This window comes from Piliocolobus tephrosceles, chromosome 1 (genome assembly GCF_002776525.5).
Source record: "Piliocolobus tephrosceles isolate RC106 chromosome 1, ASM277652v3, whole genome shotgun sequence".
NCBI lineage: Eukaryota > Metazoa > Chordata > Mammalia > Primates > Cercopithecidae > Piliocolobus > Piliocolobus tephrosceles.
The window spans coordinates 120,308,581-120,317,869 of NC_045434.1; the positions used below are offsets into that span (position 1 = coordinate 120,308,581).

The following is a 9,289-nucleotide window of genomic DNA, read 5'->3' on the forward strand; positions in this document are numbered from 1 at the left end:
AGAGGTGAAATGACTTGTCTACATAACCTTGTTCATAGGAGGCTCAGTCAAAACTAGTTTCTAGATTCCTAATTCTCTGCATCATATGCTTTTATATTATAGTACCATATAAGGTAGTAAATGCCACTCATTCATTTATTCATTTGAACAAACATTTACTGGGTGTCTACCCAAAGCCAAGCTCAGGCCCAGGGGATAGAGAAGTGGACAAATGGAACAACAATCCCTTCCCTTATGGACTACATTTGAGTGGGGAAAACAGAAGATCAACAAGAAAGGCAAGCAAATAAAAGTCAGGTGGTGGTAATTACTATGAAGAAAAGTGAAGCAGGAAGGAAGACAAGGCTTTAGATAAGGGGGAGACTCTAAGTTTAAATAGGCTGGTCAGAAAACCCTCATTGAGAAAGTGGTATCTGAACTAAAATTTGAAGGAGATGAGTGGCTGGATATATGCGTATCCTTGAGGAGAGTATTCCGGGAAGGGAAACAAGAGCAAAAGCCCAAACATGAGAGTGTGTCTAGCACGTTCATGGGAAAGCAAGAAGAGCAGTGTGACTGGGCAGAATGAGCAAGGAGGAAAATACTAGGAGGTGAGGCCAGATTGTGTAGGGCCCATTTGGTTTTACCCTAAGTGAGGTAGGAAGCCATTTGCAGGTTTTGAGCAGAAGTGCAGCAGGATCTCATTGACTGGCTGCCATTTGAGAATAGTCTGGAAGTACAATGGTGAAAGCAATAAGACTGGTTAGGAGTTTCTAAGGATGATCAAGATGAAATGTAGGGGGACAAACTGACAGAGGAGAAGGGGTTGATTAGTGGTTAAATCCTTGATAGATTTTGAAGGTTGAGTCAACAAGATTTCTTGATAGTTTGGATATGGGTGTGAGAAAAGAGGAAAGAGTCAGGGATAATTCCAAAGTGTCTTTTAAAAAAAAAAAATCTTCATATATATTTATTTATATGAAGTTTCTATTGATGGAACACATGAAAATAGTTGAATAGATGTAGATATGCTTTGGAGAATATGAATTAAAATATAGATTACATGTATGAAGAAGCCACTTTCAGGGAAGGAGGGCCTATCTTGAAAGATATGCAACAGTTTAGTCAGGGTGAGATAAACTACTATAACAGAACAAAATCTGTAATGTTCAAACATAATAGAAGTCTATTTCTTGGTCATTTATAGACCAGGCTGGGTGTTCCAGGCAAGTAGGCTTCTCTTTTCCACATTGTGACTCAGGTCTGAGGCATTTTGCATCTTGTGGCTACCTCAAAACCCACGGCCTTATTGTCATCTGTATCCCACCAGCGCAAGGGGAAAGAGAACAAGGGATGGCTGTCCTGCTTCTTCAAAGTCTACACTTTAAGATGGTACACTTTGTTTTTATTCACACTTAATTGATGAAAACTGGTCATATGTCCACACTTAGCTGTAGATGCAAGCTGTGGGGCTGAGAAATTGTATTCCTGGTTGGTAACTGCATTGCAGCTACAATTCAATTACTGTGGAACATAGGAAGCACAGCATAAGAACAACTCCTATGTCTGCCACAGGCAGCCATTCTCCAGAGCAGGTAAACAGGTTCCACCATTTTAGAGAGATGCAGCATGCATATTAAGGCGCTTCATGTGTTTCTGGGGTCTTGTGTACCTTCTCCTCTGATTCTTTCCTTGGGGTGGGCTGTCCATATGTGTAACTCCAAAGTTTTTAGCTGAGCAACTAAATGATAGAGAAACAGATTTTTAGGAAGATCAAGGTGTTTAGTTTTTCACATGCGAAGTTTGAGAAACCACCTAAGACATTCAAGTAGAAATTGAACAGGCAGTTGGACAAAGAAGCCTGGAAGTCATGGGGGAGATGTGAACTGGAAATATATATTTGAGAAGTCAGTAGCATCTACATGATAGCAAATCTTCAAGATTAGATGAGGTCACCAGGGGAGGGGTTATGGGTAGAGAAGAGGCCAGAGGATGGAGCACTGGAGCCCTCCAATGTTTAGAGATTAGGAAAACAAAAAAAGGCAGGCAGTGGAATGCAAGATTAACTTTTCCAAAGGCTGCTGAACGCTGAACTCTGATGAAGACTGAGAACTGGCCACTGCATTTAGCAGTGTAAATGTCATTGGTGACCTTGTCAAGTGTAGTATCAGTGGAATGGCGGATTGCCTGACTGGAGTGGGCTTAGGAATGAATGGTGGGGAGTGGAGTGGGGGATGGCATAGTCAATAGTCAGTTTTTATGCATTTGCCATGAAATTTTGTATGTAGTTATTATAATCATACACAAAAAAATTTTAGTGATTATATAAACCATATAAAACTGTAGGCCCTCTACTATACACTTAATTCATTTTGAAAAAAATCATTCCAACAAGATTTATCTTAGAAATGAGGAAACCGATGGTTAAAGAAGTGAAGTAACTTGCCCGTGTTCCCATGTGTGGTAAAGGGTGGAGTTGGAATTTGAATTCAAGTCTCTTTGACTCCTAGCCTTCACCCTTGACCACTGTGCTACTTTTCCTTTAAATATTACAACGAATAGCCACCCACATGTGATTGATTCTTTCCTGAGGTTAAATACTAAATTGGAAGAAACAATGCAGAAAGGCTAACAAAGATCCGCCTTCCTTATTGGTCAAGTTATTCTTAGTCTCTGGCAGGCATAAAGGACAGAACTAAACAGCATTGTTCATCGTTTCAACTGTCAGCCAACTCACAGCAGGTCACTGTCCATGAAGCCCTTTTCAATATAAAGTGGTTTGATGTGCCAATTTTATCAATGTTGCTAAACTCAAATAACAACTTCTGTTGGAAAGAAATTCAGCTCCATAACCATTAATAAAACAGGAGAACCTAGGTCTGCCTACCAGTCCAGTAAGCCAAGCAGAAGGGAAGCGAGTGGATCTTTTTTCTGACCTGGTCTTCTATTTGCATGAAAAGTCATCCTACTTACCCTTCAGCAGAGAAGGGGTTGTATTAAACTGGGCAGGACAAATCTCATAACAGCCTGTAGGCTTACTCCCCTTTCACACAGTCCTTTTAATTTTGACTGGTATTTTAACTTACCCTCAGACTCAGCTATTGAATTCTCCAACACCCTGGCTTGAGTTCAGTGGATAAGACAAACGTAACATCCCTTAGCATCGTGACGGAACTTCACATGGTCATATGGCCGTCAGGATAAACACACGAGTAACAGAAGGCTCTGTTCTGAAAGCATGAGTCGTATAATTCCATTACAGCTTGGTCTAATACTTATGAAAGAAAAGTACTAAACTATTAAAAACTTACATTAAGAATTGCTGAAGAAAATCACAACTGCTGGTTTCCTATTTTGTGTGTGTGAAATGATGAAAAAAAAAACACTGCAGTTTAATATGATAATCACGTATTAAGACAAGAAAACCAGAAGAGCTAATGTAATAGTTTTGTAATCTTACAAATTAGGTAATGTATGTAAAATCGTTTTAAGAGTTTCAAAGGATTTACAAACATGAGCTAGTGTTACCAGGTATACAAATTCAAAGGATATCAAAGCTATATAACAGGCTCTATTGTCCACACGCTTAATTATAGTTTTATGGAAATAAAAACTTACAGTAAAAACAGTTACACTTGTACAACATTTCTCATTCTTTTTAAAACAGTTATACATGTACAAGAAAAAAATTCAAATACTGCAATAGTATAAGTCATGCAAAGTATTCCTGACACATATATCCTCAACTCTTATCCTCAGAGGCAACCAGGCTTCCTAGTTTTTAATGTATTCATATGTTTTATGAATTTTATGTCAATATATCTGTTCACATTTTTGGTTTTTTTTTTGAGACAGAGTCTCGTGCTGTTGCCCAAGCTGGAGTCCAATGGCGCAGTCTTGGCTCACTGCAATCTCTGCCTCCCAGGTTCAAGTGATTATCCTGCCTCAGTCTCCCGATCTGTTCACATTTTTACCTATATCTTTGAAATAAAAATAACTGAGTCTCACCTGATAGTTTTTCTTTATACTTTCACATTTTGTGGATTTTTGATATAGTAATTACACTTGATTCTGAAAAATAAATAGCATTTTTTTCTCTAAAGTTATTCAAACAATAAATATATGTTATGTTTTCATCTTTAACAATTCACCTGTACAATTTACCAAGGCAATACCTCTGACATTACTAGAGATCAGAACTTTAAGTCGATATTCAGTCAAACAAATCCTTAAATGTTTGCTGTTCAATGTTCTTCTAATCAAAACACAGTGAGAAACTGGTACCGATTAACACTGGGCCTTTGATAGATCCTGATTTCCTAGTTTCTTCTAACAGAAGTTGTGTTAGGTGAACCTTGCCTTTGATTCCAAAGTCTTTCTTCTTTAGGTAGTCCCTAAATATTTTATGAATCCAGACAACATTTCAATACAAAACTGCAATACGCAAGCTGGGGAAGGAGAAGAATGAAGTCCCTTTACCCTTTGAATATGAAGTTTCAACATGAGGCACAGAAATACATTGCATTATAGTTTTACCTTTCATTTCTTCACTGTGTGCCATTAATATGATGCTCCAACTTACCTGGATGCTTAGCACATGCAGATCTGGGCAAGATTTTTACCACATTTCTTTGCCAGGTGGAAAACCTTTGAATGATTCAGGCTCTTTCTTCTGGCTAACAGGCATTATCAGCAGCCCTCGAAAACAGTGTTTCTCCTTTCACAATAATCTGGTCGCTTTTGAAGTCTTTAGAAACAAAATTCAATCTGTTCGAGTTAGAGAAGGGAGAGGCATCCTGAAAAATAAACTTTTGCCATATTTATAAGTCATCAATCTTATAATTTAATATGAGAAAAGACAAAATGCAACCATTATGATTGGTTAAAATAACAGATTACATTTAAGCATAGCTGAGATACTTCAGGAAAATGTGCACAGAGGCCTCTGACATAGGACTTCCTTTCAGTCCAGTGTCCCCACCATCCCCCTCTTCCTAAAACAAGATGCTCACTGACCTCACTTGTTTCTGAAATGGCTATTAAAAGTAGTTTCTTATTCAAAACTTTTTACCATATAGCTATATAATGAAAATTCAACTATCGGTGTACACGATAAATATACACAGTGATTCAATGAGAAAAACTTTTCCCAAAATATACAAACAGGTTGTTCAGAGTCATAAAGATGAAACAACAGACTCACTGATTTTTTTTTCCTTTTCACCTGACTTGTTTTTGGTCATGGAAAGACACAGGCAAAGTTTGGCTGAATACCAATCATTCATTCTCTATGGATACACTTAATTCATTCTGCACAAAGTATGCTAGAATAAAAAGGTTTAAATTGGCATTAGAAATAGTACTACTAGTGATAGCATTTTAATGGGAGAAAAGGACTTGCAGGATTCTGTAAAACTATGTGGAAAAAAAGGACAACTAAAAAACTGACGAAATGGAGCCTGTCAGATACAGAAGATACAGGATTAAAAACAGATCATGGATGCAAGCAAATATAAAACAAGAATTAAAGTTACTCATTATAATGAAAGAGAAAAAGGACCTGAATTATGCTTGAATATCTAGTTCTTGATGCTCATATAAATCAAATATCACACTTAAATGTGCTAGTGAACTAAATAACTAATTGACTTCTGCTAGTTCTGAACCACAGGTGGACAGTGGTTGGGGAAAAGCTCGTCAGCACCATTTCCTTTCTTTCACAGAGTATAGCTCATTGCTTTTCACTTCACAAAGGAGAAACAAAGCACCAGGTTTGTGAGGGTTCTTTTCCTCGTCACCTCATCCCTAGACCCAGTTTAAGATTTAATCCGTATCCTTTCAATGACTACAGCATTTCCATTCATTTCAAAGTATAGTATTGGTGCTGATAAGAAGAGGGCCAAATTTTAAAAAGAGATTAATTATGCTGAGAAATGTCCATTGTAAGTACTGCAAGAACACTGAACAAACAGCCAGTGTATACTGAAGTTGTTTGCTGCTGTTCACAGGAAATTACATAAAGTACAATACTGGAACAGAAGGAAGTAAGTTTTATGGTCGTAGCTTTGTGGAAAAAGGAAAAATTTTCTATGTAAAATAAATTAAGGACCTTCCAAAGGAAGTAAAGGTTAAGACATACAAATATATATGTTACATTTCACACACACAAATAAACCAAGCAAATAAAAAGAACTCCTAAAACCTAATTAGAAAATAATATAAAACCTGATTGCAGTAATTACAGTGCTCTATTCCTCCAAATGGGAGATGATAAGCCATGTGCTATGCCAGTGACAGCAAAGACAATTGTTCTAAGAATCTACCACTTTAAAAAATAAAAATAATTCTTAAAATAATTGCATCAGCATATGGACTCTGGAAAATTCCTTCTACCGTAATAAGGTCAGATGGACATTTCCTGTCTCACATTTCTAGTACACGTTGTCTTTTGGACAATAATAGTGAGAAACAATAGTTTGGCATGAGTTCAATGCATACGAAGAAATGACTGGCTCTGCTTATGGCTAGCCAGTTTTCCCAACACCATTTATTAAATAGGGAATCCTTTCCCCATTGATTGTTTTTGTCAGGTTTGTCAAGATCAGATGGTTGTAGATGTGTGGCATTATTTCCGAGGCCTCTGTTCTGTTCCATTGGTCTATATGTTGGTTTTGGTACCAAGCACCATGCTGTTTTGGTTACTATAGTCTTGCAGTATAGTTTGAAGGCAGGTAGTGTGATGCCTCCAGATATGGTCTTTTTGTTTAGGATTGTCTTGGCTATATAGGCTCTTTTTTGGTCCCATATGAAATTTAAAGTAGTTTTTTCTAATCCTGTTAAGAAAGTCAATGGTAGCTTAATGGGGATAGCATTGATCTATAAACTACTTTGGGCAATATGGTCATTTTCACTATATTGATTCTTCCTATCCATGAGCATGGAATGTTTTTTCCATTTATTGTGTCCTTTTTTATTTCTTTGAGCAGTGGTTTGCAGTTCTCCTTGAAGAGGTCCTTCACATCCCTTGTAAGTTGGATTCCTAGGTATTTTATTGTCTTTGTAGCAATTGTAAGTGGGAGTTCACTCATGATTTGTCTCTCTGTTTGTCTGTTATCGGTGTAAAGGAATGTTTGTGATTTTTGCACATTGATTTTGTATCCTGAGACTTTGCTGAAGTTGCTTATCAGCTTCAGAAGATTTTGGGCTGAGATGATGGGGTTTTCTAAATATACATGTCATCTGCAAACAGAGACAATTTAAATTCCTTTCTTCCTATTTGAATACTCTTTATTTCTTTCTCTTGCCTGATTGCCCTGGCCAGAACTTCCAATGCTATGTTGAATAGGAGTGGTGAGAGAGGGCATACTTGTCTTGTGCTGGTTTTCAAAGGGAGTGCTTCCAGCTTTTGCCCATTTAGTATGATACTGGCTGTGGGTTTGTCATAAAGATCTCTTATTATTTTGAGATATGTTCCATCAATACCTAGTTTATTGAGAGTTTTTAGCATGAAAGGGTGTTGAATTTTATCGAAGGACTTTTCTACATCTATTGAGATAATCATGTGTTTTTTTTTTTTCCATTAGTTCTGTTTATGTGATGGATTATGCTTATTGATTTGCATATGTTGAAACAGCCTTGCATCCCAGGGATGAAGCAGAGTTGATCATAGTGAATAAGCTTTTGGATGTGGGGCTGGATTCGGTTTGCCAGTACTTTACTGAGGATTTTTCACATAGATGTTCATCAGGGATATTGGCCTGAAGTTTTCTTTTTTGTTGTTGTTGTTGTTGTGTCTCTGACAGGTTTTGGTATAAAGATGATGTTGGCCTCATAAAATGAGTTAGAGAGGAGTCCCTCTTTCTATATTGTTTGGAATAATTTCAGAAGAAGTTATACCAGCTCCTCTTTGTACCTCTGGTAGAATTTGGCTGTGAATCCTTCTGGTCCTGTCCTGTGCTTTTTTTTTTTGGTTGGTAGTCTATTAATTACTTACTGCCCCAATTTCAGAACTTGTTATTGGTCTATTCAGGGATTTGACTTCTTACTGGAAACTGGACCCCTTCCTTACACCTTATACAAAAATTAACTCAAGATGTATTAAAGACTTAAATGTAAGACCTGAAACAAGAAAAATCCTAGAAGAAAACCTAGGCAATACCATTCAGGACATAGGCATGGGCAAAGGCTTCATGACTAAAACACCAAAAGCAATGGCAACAAAAGCCAAAATTGACAAATGGGATTTAATTAAACTAAAGAGCTTCTGTACAGCAAAAGAAACTATCATCAGAGTGAACAAGCCACCTACAGAATGGGAGAAAATTTTGGCAATCTATCTATCTGACAATGGCTGTTATCCAGAATCTACAAGAAACTTAAACACATTTACAAGAAAAAAAGCAAACAATACTATCAAAAAGTGGGCAGAGGATATGCACAGACACTTCTCAAAAGAAGACATTTATGTGGCCAACAAACATATGGAAAAAAGCTCATTATCACTGGTCATTAAAGAAGTGCAAACCAAAACCACAATGAGATACCATCTCATGCCAGTTACAATGGTGACCATTACAAAGTCAGGAGAGTATGTGGAGAAATAGGGACTCCTTTACAGTGTTGGTAGGAGTGTAAATTAGTTAAACTACTGTGAAAGACAGTATGGCAACTCCTCAAGGACCTAGAACCAGAAATACCATTTGACCCAGCAATCTCATTACTGGGTCTATACCAAAAGGATTATAAACCATTCTACTATAAAGACACATGCACATGTATGTTTATTGCACCACTATGCACAATAGCAAAGACTTGGAACCAGCCCAAATGCCCATCAATGATAGACTGGATAAAGAAAATGTGGCACATATACACCATCTAATACTATGCAGTCACAAAAAGGATGAGTTCATGTCCTTTTCAGGGACATGGATGAAGCTGTAAGCCATCATTCTCAGCAAACTAACAAGAAAACAGAAAATCAAACACCACATAGTCTCACTCATAAGTGGGAGCTGAACAATGAGAACATGTGGACACAGGGAGGGGAACATCACACACTAAGGTCTGTTGGGGTTTGGCGGGTAGGGGAGGGATAGCATTAGGAGAAATACCTAATGTAGTTGACAGGTTGATGGGTGCAGCAAACCACCATGGCACATGGATACCTATGTAACAAACCTGCATGTTCTGCACATGTATCCTGGAACTTAAAGTGAAGAGGAAGAGGAAGAGGAAGAAGAAGAAGAAGGAGAAGGAGAAGGAGAAGAAGAAGAAGAAGAAGAAGAAGAAGAAGAAGAAGAAGAAGAAG

General features: G+C 37.5%; 1 long non-coding RNA gene across 1 annotated transcript in view; it reads right to left on the minus strand.

Moving 5' to 3' along the window:
• Positions 1-973: 973 nt before the first annotated feature.
• Positions 974-9,289, minus strand: part of LOC116418739 — a 16,526-nt gene continuing 8,210 nt past the window's right edge. Inside the window, exons 2-4 of the long non-coding RNA XR_004228876.1 lie at positions 4,516-4,726; positions 3,988-4,050; positions 974-1,720 (exon numbers count right to left, since the gene is read on the minus strand). This is a non-coding gene — a long non-coding RNA (uncharacterized LOC116418739). The remainder of the gene's footprint in view (positions 1,721-3,987; positions 4,051-4,515; positions 4,727-9,289) is intronic.